Source organism: Amia ocellicauda, unplaced genomic scaffold (assembly GCF_036373705.1).
Source record: "Amia ocellicauda isolate fAmiCal2 unplaced genomic scaffold, fAmiCal2.hap1 HAP1_SCAFFOLD_96, whole genome shotgun sequence".
Lineage (NCBI taxonomy): Eukaryota > Metazoa > Chordata > Actinopteri > Amiiformes > Amiidae > Amia > Amia ocellicauda.
The window spans coordinates 109,179-127,811 of NW_027103021.1; the positions used below are offsets into that span (position 1 = coordinate 109,179).

At 38.9% G+C, this 18,633-nt stretch overlaps 1 non-coding gene across 1 annotated transcript; it reads right to left on the minus strand.

The window, feature by feature from the left end:
* Nucleotides 1-17,875: 17,875 nt before the first annotated feature.
* LOC136746161 (U5 spliceosomal RNA) lies at nucleotides 17,876-17,990 on the minus strand. Its single transcript, XR_010816306.1, has one exon. It is a non-coding gene; the product is annotated as a U5 spliceosomal RNA (small nuclear RNA).
* Nucleotides 17,991-18,633: the final 643 nt, after the last annotated feature.

Genomic DNA, 18,633 nt, shown 5'->3' on the forward strand with positions numbered 1-18,633 from the left:
CTGAGCCTGATGGGGCAGTGAAAATGTTGTTTACCTCGCAGGGCTTTGCATAGTTCCTGCACTATTGTCCCAGTGAAGTGAGTGTTCCTATCACTGGAAATTTCCCTGGAATGCGAAATCTACATATAACATCCCTTAACTGTATTTTTGCTACTTTTACTACTTCAGCCTTCCTACGGGATAGGCTTCAACCCATTTAGAACACCTATATATTATTACAAGTATATATTCATATCCACAACATTTAAGCTTTTGAACACAATCTATTTGCATATTGCAGGATTATGAGCTTGACAAATGTGGCAAGTTCTACAATATTGCTAAGCTGTTACTATAAAACCTGGGGCAAACCAATTTAAAAGACTGATGCACACATCCCCCCTTTGCCCGTGTGGCCAACACCATGCGCCACATGGGCAAACCAGGGAAAGAGTGCCTGTGAGGCAACCAATGCATTAGCAAATGTTTGAGCTCTCTTATGGAAGGTGCAGTGGCCAGTTGCAATTTCCTGGAGCTTTTACAGTGCATCTCAAATTAAATTTCATCCAGCCCCAGGTCATAAAAGTCAAACCCTAGTTACGACATACATAACACATACATTTTGTTGCTTCAAAGAGAATACAAAAGTCAGCAAAACATTCTTTTTTACAAATTCAGTTTGTAAACTGTATTGTACATATATTTGTTGCGTTTTGATTTATAAACATTATACATTGTACAAATCTTAAGTGAAGGGCAATGGACTGATTCTGACTTCATGGCTGTCATTCTATTCATTTGAATAATGTGACATCTCCACTAATAGTACATTATAAATTAAACTATCAATAGAAGAATATGTGCTACTGCGGACGTCATCTGAGCAGTTTCACAATATATTGTAGATTCCTATAATCTGGAAAACCTTTAATTATAGTATTTTAACTTATTTCTCCACTGAGTCAAGCATCACTTCAGCGTAGTGGACCTCAGCATTGGTCTGTTCAAGTTGCTGTGAGGCTGTCTTTAAAGCCGCGCCCTCGGCCTACTGTGTCTCAACAAGAACACCAGCATCTTCTCCATATGGGTCAGACATCGGTTCCTTCAGGACACGATTCATAATATGCATATCTGCCATGTGGAATAAATCAGTCTGAAGACACAATGTGTGGTTCACACAACATCAGAGATCGTCCTTATAAAAGGCATCTCTATCACATTAGTTGACATTCGCACAATCTATAAGGTTTCTAGTAAAGGGACAATTCAAAATAATAATAATCTTGATTCCAATTTATCTCATTTATCAAATTATTTCAGTACAGCACTCAGCTGTCGTCAGCAGCATCATATCTCCTGTGTTTATTGAATCAGCTTTACTTCCTAGTGTAGATACTCTTTTTGTGTGGAGTTGTCAAAGTTTCAAAACAATGTGCTTATCTTTGTCCTTTTATCTAACTTAAATACCTGAGAACATTACAATAACTATTACAGCAGCTCCTTCAACACCATAGTTAATAGTAGTTGGGTAAATGATGGCAGTTATTAATCTTTGTTTCTCAATTCATTTTTTACCAATAAACCATAATTTGAAATTATTTCCATACTCCTATTATTCCTATTTTCATTATTATTAGTTTTATGCGGTTGTCATCTAGTATGTGATGTATTCGTCTGTATCAACATCAATATTATTATCATTATTAATACAAGCAGTGTAAATTACCATTCATTACACTCTTGCTCTGTTTGTAATAAGTTATGAACCCTTACACGTACTTACAGTCTCTGCCTTGTCTCTGACTTCTCTCTCTCTCTCTCTCTCTCATCTCAGGCTGCTTGTCTGCTCAGGCGAACAGGGGGAGCAGAGGAGCACATACGGCCCTTGCCCCCTGCCCCCCTCTTCCTAATTGATAGGGTATTTCTGTTTGTGAAAGAACTATTTCCAAACAGTTAGCGTTATGTTGGGTGTATTCTGATAAGAGCATTTTAGCTCTGAGCTGAAGCACTGATCTAAAGAAGACCTCTCCCCCCAAATTTATCAGATTTCCTTAACTCATCAGCATGTGAACTGGTTTACATCAAAGTGACAGTCTTGGGAGGATGGCACCGAGAATGGGCCAAATAGCTTGGAATCCCTGCTGTGAGATGTCTGGGGAAGGGGGCCTGTAGGAAATAAAAACTCTTTGAAATGGACGAGAGCCGAAATCCCGACACAGAGCTACGAACCCGTGCCAACCGGCATTTCCAAAAGATGGCATGGATTGACATCAGTCATAAATCAAGCCCCCCTCCAATAGGACACTGGGGGCTGAAGCCGAAATCCAATCTCACAAACTAAAGAACCAATCACCTATTGATCTGACAGGCGTATAAAGGGTAACGCACGGCATCTCTCTCTCTCTCTCACCTAAACCAGTAACTCGCTGCCACAGCTCAACTTGTATCTCTGTTGCCAGAACCGGAACCATAACCAACTAAGTCTTTACCAGCAACAGAAGGGTTAAACTGGGAGAAGGAGATTGAGCCGTACGAATAATTATTTTAAAGGACTTTATTAAATAAAGAACTTTAAAGACTGCGCTGCCCGCCTGTGCCCAGCCATCCAGCTGGACAATTGACTAAGTCGACTGAATACGAAAGTCATTTAAATAGCTATTTGAGTCTTAAGAAACTTGACCCTTGGAACGAACAGGGCCCTGCTTTCCTCAAAGACTTTGTCTTCAAGTAACTACGGTGGAACCCTGCTTACAAAGAAGATTTTGTGCACAACCTTGGAGCCTTCAAACCAGTGGAAAATCTGTTTGGAAAAGACTCTACATTCGCGAAACCCCAACTTCCAGGTGCATCGACTGAGTGGAAGTTCTTGGACAAAGCCGAACCGGACTGCCTTTGTTCCAAACCACACAGACCTCGTGCCGTGTGCTGTTATCTGAGCCCGAAGCCAGAGAGGCCTCTCTGTGACGAAGTTCACATAAGTTTAACAGTTTGGAGTTTGTGATTCATGACATTTGAGAAATCAATTAGAAATGTTAATCTGTGATTCATAACTCTAGAATGTGTAATATCATTTAGTTTTCTTAAATATAAATGTGTGTTGCATTCAACTGTTTTGTTGATAATTTTAGAAATAAAATCTGTCAACGCCGAGAAATATCTTCTCATTCCTGTTTAACTGTTTAGTCTGAAATTGACACAAGTTAATAGACACCAGATTATAGGTGGCCCTGCCTATCCTTAATCATTGAATAATAATCAGTTAAGGGAAATTGTGGTAACAAGTAATGATAGGATCTTTCTCTCCACCTAAACGTTAATGAGACTGATATATATATAACGAGAAGTTACCTGACATAAATACTAACCTGCGTAGTTATTGAATGTCTGACTAACAATACTAATGAGAGACTCACCTTCGTCTTACTAACCGGTATTGTAGTCAATGTGTTTATAACCTTTTTTGTTTAATGATTTGTGTGTTATCATATGCGATCCCATGGTCTTTGATTTGGTCACGGAAGTGATTTGTCTTTGATTTGTTGATCTAGAGTTGAATTTTAATTAGTTTTTCCCTTTTGTATAATTAGTGTAGTGCTACATTTAGTCTTTGTTTTTGAATAAATTTGACAATTTATATCTTTGGAATTGGTGTCTGCGTCCAATTATTACAGAAATTGAGTTCTACAAGATTCCAGGATTCGTGATAAGGTGATACTATAAATTCACTTCTTTAATTGAATTTTATAAGTGTACCTTACGCTACACCTTTGACCACCACGTCTTCCTCCTCCCACTGCTTGACCTCTATTGTGACCTGGATCACCTGTCGGCTCCATGTTATCGCTGTGTTGTTGAGGTGGATAGCACGCATTTCACTCGATACTCGTACCACAATGTGAAATCAATCATCAATAACCAGTTGGCAGTATTGGAAAAGCAATTACAAGGGCCTGCATACATACAGTAATGTCAAATCTGATGTGGAAGAACAATTCCTTTATCCCTCTGTTCTCCACCAGGGTTGTGCTGATCGCCTCGATTGGCAAGTTTGCAGTGTGAGGAGTGGATCCATGTCGTCGTTCCTAGGCACTTCACAGCTGTGTGGGTGGTCAGGAGCACCTGGTAGGGCCCTGTCCACCTGGGCTGTTGGGAGGACTTTCTCTTGTGTGCTTTGATATACACAGTCATCTTGCTGGAAGGGGTGGTAAACCTGCTGGGATGGTTCAGTCTGGGCGGCTTTCATCTGTGAATGGACAGCTTCGAAAGCACGTGTTAGTCCCATACAAAAAGACAACATAGCATCATCCATCAAGTGGATGTCCATTTCCCTTACAGACAATGGAGGAGTGATGGAGAGTCTCATAAGTCATCCCATAATAATCTCACACGGAGAAAGACCTGTTTTTCTCAATTTGCTGACGATTTCATTGTCATTAGGACTATAGGAAGGGGATCTGGACGTTTGAGTCCTGTTTGTTTGCATATATTAGACAGCTTATTCTTTAATATCCCATTTTGTTTCTCCACTGCTCCAGCTGACTGAGCCTGATGGGGCAGTGAAAATGTTGTTTACCTCGCAGGGCTTTGCATAGTTCCTGCACTATTGTCCCAGTGAAGTGAGTGTTCCTATCACTGGAAATTTCCCTGGAATGCGAAATCTACATATAACATCCCTTAACTGTATTTTTGCTACTTTTACTACTTCAGCCTTCCTACGGGATAGGCTTCAACCCATTTAGAACACCTATATATTATTACAAGTATATATTCATATCCACAACATTTAAGCTTTTGAACACAATCTATTTGCATATTGCAGGATTATGAGCTTGACAAATGTGGCAAGTTCTACAATATTGCTAAGCTGTTACTATAAAACCTGGGGCAAACCAATTTAAAAGACTGATGCACACATCCCCCCTTTGCCCGTGTGGCCAACACCATGCGCCACATGGGCAAACCAGGGAAAGAGTGCCTGTGAGGCAACCAATGCATTAGCAAATGTTTGAGCTCTCTTATGGAAGGTGCAGTGGCCAGTTGCAATTTCCTGGAGCTTTTACAGTGCATCTCAAATTAAATTTCATCCAGCCCCAGGTCATAAAAGTCAAACCCTAGTTACGACATACATAACACATACATTTTGTTGCTTCAAAGAGAATACAAAAGTCAGCAAAACATTCTTTTTTACAAATTCAGTTTGTAAACTGTATTGTACATATATTTGTTGCGTTTTGATTTATAAACATTATACATTGTACAAATCTTAAGTGAAGGGCAATGGACTGATTCTGACTTCATGGCTGTCATTCTATTCATTTGAATAATGTGACATCTCCACTAATAGTACATTATAAATTAAACTATCAATAGAAGAATATGTGCTACTGCGGACGTCATCTGAGCAGTTTCACAATATATTGTAGATTCCTATAATCTGGAAAACCTTTAATTATAGTATTTTAACTTATTTCTCCACTGAGTCAAGCATCACTTCAGCGTAGTGGACCTCAGCATTGGTCTGTTCAAGTTGCTGTGAGGCTGTCTTTAAAGCCGCGCCCTCGGCCTACTGTGTCTCAACAAGAACACCAGCATCTTCTCCATATGGGTCAGACATCGGTTCCTTCAGGACACGATTCATAATATGCATATCTGCCATGTGGAATAAATCAGTCTGAAGACACAATGTGTGGTTCACACAACATCAGAGATCGTCCTTATAAAAGGCATCTCTATCACATTAGTTGACATTCGCACAATCTATAAGGTTTCTAGTAAAGGGACAATTCAAAATAATAATAATCTTGATTCCAATTTATCTCATTTATCAAATTATTTCAGTACAGCACTCAGCTGTCGTCAGCAGCATCATATCTCCTGTGTTTATTGAATCAGCTTTACTTCCTAGTGTAGATACTCTTTTTGTGTGGAGTTGTCAAAGTTTCAAAACAATGTGCTTATCTTTGTCCTTTTATCTAACTTAAATACCTGAGAACATTACAATAACTATTACAGCAGCTCCTTCAACACCATAGTTAATAGTAGTTGGGTAAATGATGGCAGTTATTAATCTTTGTTTCTCAATTCATTTTTTACCAATAAACCATAATTTGAAATTATTTCCATACTCCTATTATTCCTATTTTCATTATTATTAGTTTTATGCGGTTGTCATCTAGTATGTGATGTATTCGTCTGTATCAACATCAATATTATTATCATTATTAATACAAGCAGTGTAAATTACCATTCATTACACTCTTGCTCTGTTTGTAATAAGTTATGAACCCTTACACGTACTTACAGTCTCTGCCTTGTCTCTGACTTCTCTCTCTCTCTCTCTCTCTCTCTCTCTCTCATCTCAGGCTGCTTGTCTGCTCAGGCGAACAGGGGGAGCAGAGGAGCACATACGGCCCTTGCCCCCTGCCCCCCTCTTCCTAATTGATAGGGTATTTCTGTTTGTGAAAGGACTATTTCCAAACAGTTTTATAACTTGCCATGACTATGTTTCATTAAATTAGTTATGTTACACCTTTAGTTATACCTGTAGTAACTTCATTATTTTCCCTCATATTCCAGTCAATCACCATCAGAGTCTCTCGTGGCAGTACATTTGTCTCACACAGAACAAACTCTCCTTTCTCAACCGCTTTCAATTTTGGATAACATCGCACTGCATCCCAACAGCTGTTCTTTCTCCTATTCCTAATTTCTTACAAGAAAATGCAAGTTATATTTGATCGATTTGTATTATTACTATTTATATACATTTCACTACATTATTGTAGTTAATGAATGTATTTAATCTTTGGAAAATAAGCCTTTTCATTGATCTCAATAATGATGTCCAGGTACTTCAGGAAAGCACATTTTCAAAAAATGTGTCCAGTCAATGATTTCCCCAACTAAGAACCTGCGTGGGCACTAAGACTGTCCTCCTGCGCGGCTCATGTCTTTATTGTGACACTTCCTCCTATTGAAGTCCAATCTACACCAGTACAGGTTCAGAAGAACTGTTCCCGAATCCAGATTGAACTGATCAATAGTTAATTTCTTACCTACACATTGTATTTAGGGATCTATTTCTAGGGATTTAAAAACTCTTCATTGTGGAACTCATAGCTTCCAAATGAGCACATCGTTAATTTCCTGAAGTATCTGGTTATCTATTTATCAATATGTAAGAAACCTTCACCGAATGTTTGTGGTTGCCTCGGATTCCTATTTCTAAATTTGGCTCTAATTCCATTTCTAACATGTTACTTTTAACTTCTGTATTCGTAAGACCTATTTAAATAACTTAATTTTGTATTATTATTTCTGTTTGCAATAGCATTCTGTGTACAGTTAAATGCTGACTTTCTTGTAGGTCTGTTATTACAACATATTTAACTGGCGTTTTTTAGCTATCATTCTGTAACTATTTGTGACTTATGACTCTCTTAGTCATATTCTGGACTATACAGTACATGAAAAAGTCAAAATATGGACATTTACCTTGCGCAAACTGAAAACGTACAAACATACAAAGAGACACATATTAATTTATATCCATAGTAAATTCAGATACCATGGTTTTGGTTGGCATGTTATATTGACCTGCAGTGTCTCAAACTACCCTTATTTATTACTTATCTAGTAATTTTCCTTCAGTATCTTGAGGACTGTCATTTATACTGAAAAACATATATATATATATTTTTAATTTGTCTTCGGGGCATTCAGATTGAATTATGCCTGTTGTCTTTTCTTTCTTTTCTCTAACAAATGTTTTAAGATAGCTAGCTTTGGTTTCTCATTTCTTAATGCTTTGTATTCCTATTTTGCAAAACCGTTTTTAGGTGCTCAAGTCTATCTGAATCAAAAGTCCCATCTTCTGGAAACCTTAATTTTCTGTCACCTATTGTCCAGTCAAACGCACCGCTTCACTCCATAGTTATCATACATGTACCTTACATGTGTACCTTTAAGTGGCGGGTCGCCCATCTTACTAGAGCTGTTCCCACACAGTAACACGTTTTCCCATTTTCTATGTATCGTTTTGTACACAACAACCAAGGCGTGCAAGCCCGCAAAATAACAATAAACGACAGGGGAGAAAAAATAGCAAAAAACAAGAAAACACAAATAATACTAAATCCTATATAGGAATAACAACAAACATGCTTTTCAATGTTTGCATTTATAGAACTTGTATATAACTTAATGACTTTTCTTCATTTACCATAAACACTATAAACTTCTATAAACTATAAACACGTTATTTTATATTATCACCGGCGTATCAGATATTGAACAATTAATTAGCGCTCCTTTTTTTTTTTTTTTCTAATAGTAGGTCAAACCCACTTAAGCCTGCGGGAACCCAGACAGGAAAACGCAGTCCTGTTCCTTCACAAACAAGAAGACACAGTCAAGTCTATGGTAACCCTAAGAAACCATGCTCCTCGGTTATTGGTGTCAATGGATCTCATTATCCTGAAACTTTCATGATCGAAACATGGAATATTGTTTGTCAGTTTCCATAAAACTATGCATTAAGAGTAATGCAACAGTCACTTATCATTTTGAGCAGCTGTATCAATTGATAGTTAGATCTTTGTAATGAAATGAATAGACAGTGATCTCAGATGTAATGTGTGAATTGCATTTTGAAATGGTAATACTTTGATGTTAAGTTGTGTCATTTTAGTTCAATGAACAAATGATCTGAGGTTGATGTGTATTGTATCCAAGCAATTGTAAAAAAGTGTTAGAGTTTTGAAAAATGTGCATTTTGATCATCGGGTGTGAGTTTAGTGTCTAGAGTTTTGAAAAATGACATCAAGGTTCTGAAATGAGTGCCAAAGTGATTGTAAAAAAGTGTAATATCAGGGGACAGTGGCTATTAGTGATCTGGCCTTCCGTGGCCTCTGTATTAATGTAACAGGTCACATTGTATGTGTACACTGATACTTGATAGTATAATATAGTACAAGTAAAAAACATACATAGGTATCATAGAAGTATTTTGCAGAAATGATTATGGATAGTTATCAAAATGGAGAGGAAATGCTAAATCCAGTCACCCCAGGCTGAGCTTCTATTGCTGCACCTGCTAAGTGGCTGCTGGCCCCACTATATGGATAGAGCCACACCAAGTACAAGAGTCTCCCCATTGCTATTTATATCTCCCTATCCAGTCTTCTATAGGTGTCAGGGTGGGGTGCCTATTCCCCTGCATGCTTTGAAACCTATAGCACCTGGGACGCACACTTGGGATCCGGTTCCTCTGCCCCTCACATACACATGAGGAATCCCAGGTGCTCAATACGTCATACTGTCTCTTTCATCTCATGTGTAAACTATGGACAAATACATGACTAAACGTGTTTAGTTGCTTTTCCCAGAAAGCTTTGCGCCACGATATGCAAATAACGGGGACTATGATTGGCTCCCTGACATTACCCACACTGCGACTGATGCTACCCATTTCACTACCCAACAAAGACCCATAATATGCATGTGTCTGTCTGTCTGTCTGTCTGTCAAAGTATGTGTGTCTGTGTCTGTTTGTGTGTGTTTGTGTGTCTGTCTCTGTGTGAAAATGTGCCTGTCTCTGTGTGAAAGTGAGTGTGTCTGTGTCTGTGTCTGTCTGTCTGTGAAAGTGAGTGTGTGAAAGTGTGTGTGAGTGTCTGTCTGCCTGTCTGTCTTTGAAAGTGTGTGTGAGTGTCTGTCTGTCATGTAACTTGCACATCTGTTAGGGCACCATATGCAGAGATGTACACATATTGTTCCTTTTCCATATACACTCACCTAAAGGATTATTAGGAACACCATACTAATACTGTGTTTGACCCCCTTTCGCCTTCAGAACTGCCTTAATTCTACGTGGCATTGATTCAACAAGGTGCTGAAAGCATTCTTTAGAAATGTTGGCCCATATTGATAGGATAGCATCTTGCAGTTGATGGAGATTTGTGGGATGCACATCCAGGGCACGAAGCTCCCGTTCCACCTGTAGCGTAAGGTACACTTATACATTTCAATTAAAGAAGTGAATTTATAGTATCACCTTATCACGAATCCTGGAATCTTGTAGAACTCAATTTCTGTAATAATTGGACGCAGACACCAATTCCAAAGATATAAATTGTCAAATTTATTCAAAACAAAGACTAAATGTAGCACTACACTAATTATACAAAAGGGAAAAACTAATTAAAATTCAACTCTATATCAACAAATCAAAGACAAATCACTTCCGTGACCAAATCAAAGACCATGGGATCGCATATGATAACACAAATCGTTAAACAAAAGAGGTTATAAACACATTGACTACAATACCAGTTAGTAACATGAAGGTGAGTCTCTTGTTAGTATTATTAGTCAGACATTAAATAACTACGCAGGTTAGTATTTATGTCAGGTAACTTCTCGTTATATATATATCAGTCTCATTAACGTTTAGGTGGAGAGAAAGATCCTATCATTACTTGTTACCACAATTTCCCTTAACTGATTATTATTCAATGATTAAGGATAGGCAGGCAGGCCACCTATAATCTGGTGTCTATTAACTTGTGTCAATTTCAGACTAAACAGTTAAACAGGAATGAGAAGATATTTCTCGGCGTTGACAGATTTTATTTCTAAAATTATCAACAAAACAGTTTAATGCAACACACATTTATATTTAAGAAAACTAAATGATATTACACATTCTAGAGTTATGAATCACAGATTAACATTTCTTATTGATTTCTCAAATGTCATGAATCATGAACTCCAAACTGTTAAACTTATCTGAACTTCGTAGCAGAGAGGCCTCTCTGCCTTCGGGCTCAGATAACAGCACACGGCACGAGGTCCGTGTGGTTTGGAACAAAGGCAGTCCGGTTCGGCTTTGTCCAAGAACTTCCACTCAGTCGATGCACCTGGAAGTTGGGGTTTCGCGAAAGTAGAGTCGTTTCCAAACAGATTTTCCATTGGTTTGAAGGCTCCAAGGTTGTGCACAAAATCTTCTTTGTAAGCAGGGTTCCACCGTAGTTACTTGAAGACAAAGTCTTTGAGGAAAGCAGGGCCCTGTTTGTTCCAAGGGTCAAGTTTCTTAAAACTCAAATAGCTATTTAAATGACTGACACTTTCGTATTCAGTCGACTTAGTCAATTGTCCAGCTGTAAAACTCCACTGATCAGGTGGGTCTGTAAAGTTATTTATTTAATAAAGTCCTTTAAAAGAATTCTTCGCTCAATCTCCTTCTCCCAGTTTAACTCTTCTGTTGCCGGCAAAGACTTGGTTGGTTTCTGGTTCCGGTTCGGGCAACAGAGCTACAGGTTGAGCTGTGGCAGCGAGTTACTGGTTCAGGTGAGAGAGAGAGAGAAAGAAAGGCCGTGTTTGTCCTTTATAGTCTGTCAGATCAATAGGTGATTGGTTCCTGAGTTCTTGAGATTGGATTTCGGTTTCAGCCCCCAGTGTCCTATTGGAGGGAGGCTTGATTTATGACTGATGTCAATCCATGCCATCTTTTGGAAATGCCGGTTGGCCTGGGTTCGTAGCTCTATGTCGGGATTTCGGCTCTCATCCACTTCAAAGAGTTTTTATCACCCACAGGCCCCTTTCTCCAGACATCTCATAGCAGAATAACAAACTATTTGGCCTCTTCTCGGTGCCATCCTCCCCAAAACTGTCACTTTGATGCAAACCAGTTCCAAGCTGATGAGCAAAGGAAATCTGATAACTTTGGGGGGGAGAGGTCTTCTTTAGATCCGTGCTTCAGCTCAGAGCCCAAATACTCTTATCCAAATACACCCAACATAACGCTACACACCCCATCCCAAAGATGCTCTATTGGGTTGAGATCTGGTGACTGTGGGGGCCAGTTTAGTACAGTGAACTCATTGTCATGTTCAAGAAACCAATTTGAAATAATTCGACCTTTGTGACATGGTGCATTATCCTGCTGGAAGTAGCCATCAGAGGATGGGTACATGGTGGTCATAAAGGGATGGACATGGTCAGAAACAACGGGCCGTGGCATTTAAACGATGCCCAATTGGCACTAAGGGGCCTAAAGTGTGCCAAGAAAACATCCCCCACACCATTACACCACCACCACCAGCCTGCACAGTGGTAACAAGGCATGATGGATCCATGTTCTCATTCTGTTTACGCCAAATTCTGACTCTGAAATCGAGACTCATCAGACCAGGCAACATTTTTCCAGTCTTCAACTGTCCAATTTTGGTGAGCTTGTGCAAATTGTAGCCTCTTTTTCCTATTTGTAGTGGAGATGAGTGGTACCCAGTGGGGTCTTCTGCTGTTGTAGCCCATCCGCCTCAAGGTTGTACGTGTTGTGGCATCACAAATGCTTTGCTGCATACCTCGGTTGTAGCGAGTGGTTATTTCAGTCAAAGTTGCTCTTCTATCAGCTTGAATCAAGTCGGCCCATTCTCCTCTGAGCTCTAGCATCAACAAGGCATTTTCGCCCACAGGACTGCCGCATACTGGATGTTTTTCCCTTTTCACACCATTCTTTGTAAACCCTAGAAATGGTTGTGCGTGAAAATCCCAGTAACTGAGCAGATTGTGAAATACTCAGACCGGCCCGTCTGGCACCAACAACCATGCCACGCTCAAAATTGCTTAAATCACCTTTCATTCCCATTCAGACATTCAGTTTGGAGTTCAGGAGATTGTCTTGACCAGGACCACACCCCTAAATGCATTGAAGCAACTGCCATGTGATTGGTTGATTAGATAATTGCATTAATGAGAAATTGAACAGGTGTTCCTAATAATCCTTTAGGTGAGTGTATATGTATGTATGTATGTATGCATGTCCAATTGCTTTGACAATTCAAATGCACTGAATTGAGAGAGAGAGAGAGAGAGAGAGAGAGAGAGAGAGAGAGAGAGAGAGAGAGAGAGAGAGAGAGAGAGAGAGAGAGAGAGAGAGTTGTAGTCCAGACCACTGCAAAATTCCTGCTGAAGTGATCTGGATCACCACCCAATGGCCCAAGGACCACTGCAAACTTGGATTTCAATGTATTTGTGTAATCTGTGTTGCAATAGCACCTACCATGTTCCTTTGTGGTGATCTGGTTAATTCTGATCTGGGAAAACCACAATCCTGCAGGTTTAATAAGTCTCTCTACACATCAGTCCCTGAGTACCTTCAACCAATGGTCATTTTGACCAATTAAGCCCAAGATTTGAGTCAATTAAGTTGTCAAGGACTACCCAGTGAAGACGTGAACTCACGACTAGGTCACACTGTGAGCTCACCAGAGCAGACATTACACTGAGCTCACTGTGAGCTCACTTAGCGCTTTTCCAGCGACATGGTGACGGTGCTGGAGCCGGAGCCGCTGCCCTTAGCCGGTGGCTAACCCACCTCTATGTTACAAATGTTCCCTAAACACTTATTTTGCAAGATCAATAAAAATCCTTTAGGAAATTTAAACTTTTACTGACACACATAGTTAATAGCAATGTATTATAACTTTACCAAAAATAATAATCTGTATATCTTTAATTGTTTAGACGTTATTAAGATATAATGCATCTTTCACATAGGGAACATTTGTAACATGTTAGGAAAAACAAACAAATGATTTGAAAATATTCATAATTACAGGATACAATTTGTCAGGCTTCATAAGAATGGTATTTATAACATACTCTGTAAAAATCAAGCAAATAGCATTTGTGGTTCACGAGAAAATATATATATATAATCAAAGCTATCAGACTATAGCAGCCGGTGTATGAAGACACATACGATTATACAGCATTATTTGGCAGCTTCGCAAGACCTAATTTGAAACGTTGTTGGTAAGTTAGATAATTAGTGGGGACCCTCTATTTGCAGTTCTTCCCCTCCATAATTGCTAAAATAAAGTTTTACTGACATTTTATTGACCCTACCACTGCATAGGGCACATCTGTAACATGAACGCTACTGAATGGCACATACATTGAAAACTACGGAGAACTGAGACAAATCCACTTTACACTTCATAAATAATCTTAAAACGTTTCCAACCAAGGCAACACCCACTTGAAATACGTTCATTCTCATTTTTGGTAAACAAAAAGAGAGATTGTTACATATGTTCCCTATGATGCATCTACAGAGAGAGAGAGACAGACAGACACTAACTCTCTCTCTCTCTCAGCTGGGAGTGTGTGGGAGGGGTCTGCAGTGAGCGGGAGTGCTGCTGAGAGCTCTGTCCTTTGGCTGCGTTTTTTTGTTGCTTTACTTTTTTCAGTTTGTTTATTTTGTCTTCTGTTTTCAGTGCTTTTCTTATTGTGGGGGAACAGGGGAGGGGAGGGGGGAGTACCGGTAGTTCTTCCCGGGTCGGGGGGTCGGACCCCCTGAATGCGTCTTTTGAAAAACTGACCCGACGCCATGGAGTCAAGATCGCTCCGGTGCAGTTCTGCCCCCTAGAGCAGTGTGTGTTAGCGGTTGGGGAGGTAGCAGGGTGTGAAAATATCAAGTCTGCTGCCATTGTTATCTTCTTAAAAACCACTGATCTGCTCAATCAGCTAGTGGCTAATGGCACAGTGTTAGACGACACTTTCACCCCGGTGTTGCCGCTCGCTGCTCCTGCCCGGAAGGTAACGCTGTCTAACGTCCCTCCGTTCATCCGCACCGGCTCGGGCAGCTGATGTCCGGCATTAAGAGGGTCCCGCTGGGCTGCAAAGCCCCGCAACTGAAACACGTCGTGTCCTTCCGAAGGCAGCTGTATATGATCCTCAATAACATCAATGAGGATCTTAATGTCTCCGAAGTTGGATCTCTCTTGCTGCCACCACCACGAAGATTGCTCTTTAGTAATGTTGGAAAGTCAAAGACAGCAACCGTCAGGGTTCTTGCATATGACGTATTCGTGCTGCACCTCTCTGCAAGGATCCAGGACAGTTTGTCAATGTAAACTCCAGTGCCTGGGAATATTTCCACCTAAAAGACAATGGTAAATAAAAAACAAGTTTATCCCCAAACTATTCTTATATTATGTTAAGTGGAATACATTATCAGTAAGGCTGTGATTATGTTACAGAAATGTGTTATTAAAGACCACAGTATGTCTCAATTCTAAGTTTATTAATTTACAGACATAATAAAGTCAGTGAATCTGTGACACCCATAATTCAATTACATTCTTATTATCAACTATAACTATGAATATAACTGATAATGTAGCATCATTAGATTGTTTACAACCAATATTTGTTTTCAATATATATATTTTTACCTTGTCTTTGTAATATTGTAGACCAAGAGTGTTATACCTGTTTTGGTGATTCTTTGTCAGATTCAGAACAATTTGCTGTGGGGCTGTCAGAACCACTTGATGGTGACACACTTTTGTCTTCATTGCTGATAAATGTGGCTTTTGTTACAATTTTTTTCAGATTGTCCAAAAGGTCTGGAATCTCTGGAGAAAAAAACCTTAGTATTAAATGATAATCATTTCTAGTAATATATTTAATACAAAGTGAAAACAAAACCATCAATGCCTGCAATTATACTTGAGAGACTTGCTCTATGTTATTGGCAAACTGACCTTTTTGTGGGTCATTAACATTAGCTACGAAAAAAATAAAAGAGATAAAATACAAGAATTACCAGGTCTAATGTAATGCATATAGTCATTAATGTAGGATTATGAAGTTATGTTGAAAAACTTTATTTAATAATCAGTATTATTAAACTATTAGACAGTGCACATTAAGAGTCTGTATTGTGGTTCTAGATTACTTCAGTATGATCAACTATAATACATTACTCTGGAATCTAAATTACTGAAGAATAACATTTATCAAGGTAAGGAATTATTTGCTATAAATAAAAAAACTTACCATCAACCATACGGTTTCGAAGACATTGGTTTTCATTTTTAAGTCTTGTGTTTTCCTTTTCGAACTGCTTAACTTTTTGCTGTATCTCAACTTCACTGGACTCTTTAAATGTCTGTAGAATATGACGGGATCTAATTCTTGAAGCTCCATCGGTTTTCTCTTATTTTGTGCTGTATTCAGAGAGAAAAAGAGTTTAAAATGAATATATATATATATATATATATATATATATATATATATATATATAATGAAAATGATTTAAAAAAAACAATCCTGCAATACATTTATTTTATATTTGCAGTAATTATCTCACCGGTAACTGTGGTTCATCAAGGTCACTATCATCTGAAATTTGAAGTTTTTTGTTTGGTTTAGGTACTCTCTTCATTTTAGGACAGGGCATTTTTGTTAGGTCATTAAGTTTTCTTCTTAGTTCGCCTTCTTTTCCTAAAATAAAAATAAAATAAATAAAACCCTGCATTATGTCCACAGATATTTGGGGATTATATTTATTTGTCATAAAAATACTGTGCTTTGACCATACAAATTAAGATGAACAGCCAACACTGAATCAAAACTGAAGTTAAATTATATCTGGTTTAATTTATTTTGTGATTTGGGGGATTTTATTGTAAAGCACAACACACAATAAATCGTTCTTACAAATGCCAGTCAAGTATGACGAGTTTTAGCGCCCTCACCACCACCTACCATGTTATAAGAGTATGTTAGAAGTACAACACATTAATAACTTAAACATTCATTTCAAATATACTGTGATTGTATATATCAAATAGCATGTAAAGACTTTAATGTTTTTTTTTTAAATAAACATTGTTACCAGTCATAATGATCTGCGCTTCATGGACAGGCCATCCACCTTTTGGAGGTTTGTTCGTGTCTCTCCACTCTGCTCTGAAGTTTCGAGTCGTCTCTTCGTCATCATCAGCAATGCTGAATAAATCAAAATTGCGAAAGCAAGCAGTGGGAATCACGCTGTAAGAGTCTTTGTCGACCCCGCTTTCCCACTTCACCAACGCGTGCATCACCGCCATACTACCTTCACCTTCTCGTCCGTTTTTTCTGCGCCTTTTTCCCCCGACAAGTCACGGCACAAAAAACAGTCCCGCTCTGCATTCTGGTACTTGGCGTTCTTAATAACACCAACAGGGTGTAATCGCATAGACCACTCGAGTATAAAGTACTACATATCCCATCAGTTACAGTTTTTTTTCTTCTTCTGAAACTGCAATTTAGCACTTTCAACTGTTTCTTAGTGATTCCTAGAATTACTAACCGGTATTGTAGTCAATGTGTTTATAACCTTTTTTGTTTAACGATTTGTGTGTTATCCTATGGGATCCCATGGTCTTTGATTTGGTCACGGAAGTGATTTGTCTTTGATTTGTTGATCTAGAGTTGAATTTTAATTAGTTTTTCCCTTTTGTATAATTAGTGTAGTGCTACATTTAGTCTTTGTTTTTAAATAAATTTGACAATTTATATCTTTGGAATTGGTGTCTGCGTCCAATTATTACAGAAATTGAGTTCTACAAGACTCCAGGATTCGTGATAAGGTGATACTATGAATTCACTTCTTTAATTGAAATTTAAAAGTGTACCTTACGCTACATACATATATATATGTATGTATGTATGTATGTATGTCCAATTGCTTTGACAATACAAATGAATAGAATTGAGAGGGAGAGAGAGAGAGAGACAGACAGACAGACTGACAAACAGAAAAACAGACAGACATAGACACACACACACACACACACACAGAGCCAGCCAGCCACCCAGCTCAGCGATGACATCACGAGCCTCTCTCAGCTGACTGCTATGACATCACAGAGCACGTACATTCCGTTGCTTGCCGTCTGTCAACCACTCAGTCACTGCCAGCCAGACTGGCTGGCTGGCTGGATGGGGGGGCTGCTTGCTGCTGCTGCGTACCTTAGCAAGCTTATTTGCTTGACCGGCCTTCCTACTCCTCTGCCCACATGCCCACCTATGCCCGATCTGCTGTTCACCTGGATCACAGCTCCGCCCCAACAAGGCAGATCCTCCCAAAAATGGTACAAACTCACCCACGATCCCCTCCACGGAAAGCTTTAGCAAAAGGCAAAAGCGTTATACGTAATGAAGAGGAACCGGAGTCCAAGACGCATCCGACCAGCCATACATATTTGTGTGTATTAAAGATCACATTTTCTTACATTTAGTTTTTCTGTACTTTATTACATCTTATTGTGATTTATAAATGTATTGTTTCTTTTCCATATGTATGTATGTATGTATGTGTGTGTGTGTGTGTCTGTCTCTGTGTGAAAGTGAGTGTGTGTGTCTGTACGTGTGTGTGCCTCTCTCTGTGTGAAAGTGAGTGTGTGTGTGTGTGTGTGTATGTCTGTCTGTGAAAGTGTGTGTGTGTGGGTGTGAGTGTCTGTCTGTCTGTCTGTCATGTAACTCGCACATCTGTGAGGGCACCATTTTTGCAGAAGAGATGTACACATTTTGGAGCAACATATGCTGCCATCCAGACATCATCTTTTCCAGTGACGTCCCTGCATTTTCAAAAAGATCACATTTTATTACATTTTGTTTATCTGTACTTTATTACATCTTATTGTGATTTATACTTGTAATGTTTCTTTTCCATATATATGTATGTACAGTGGGGGAAAAAAGTATTTGATCCCCTGCTGATTTTGTACGTTTGCCCACTGACAAAGAAATGATCAGTCTATAATTTTAATGGTAGGTGTATTTTAACAGTGAGAGACAGAATAACAGCCAAAAAATCCA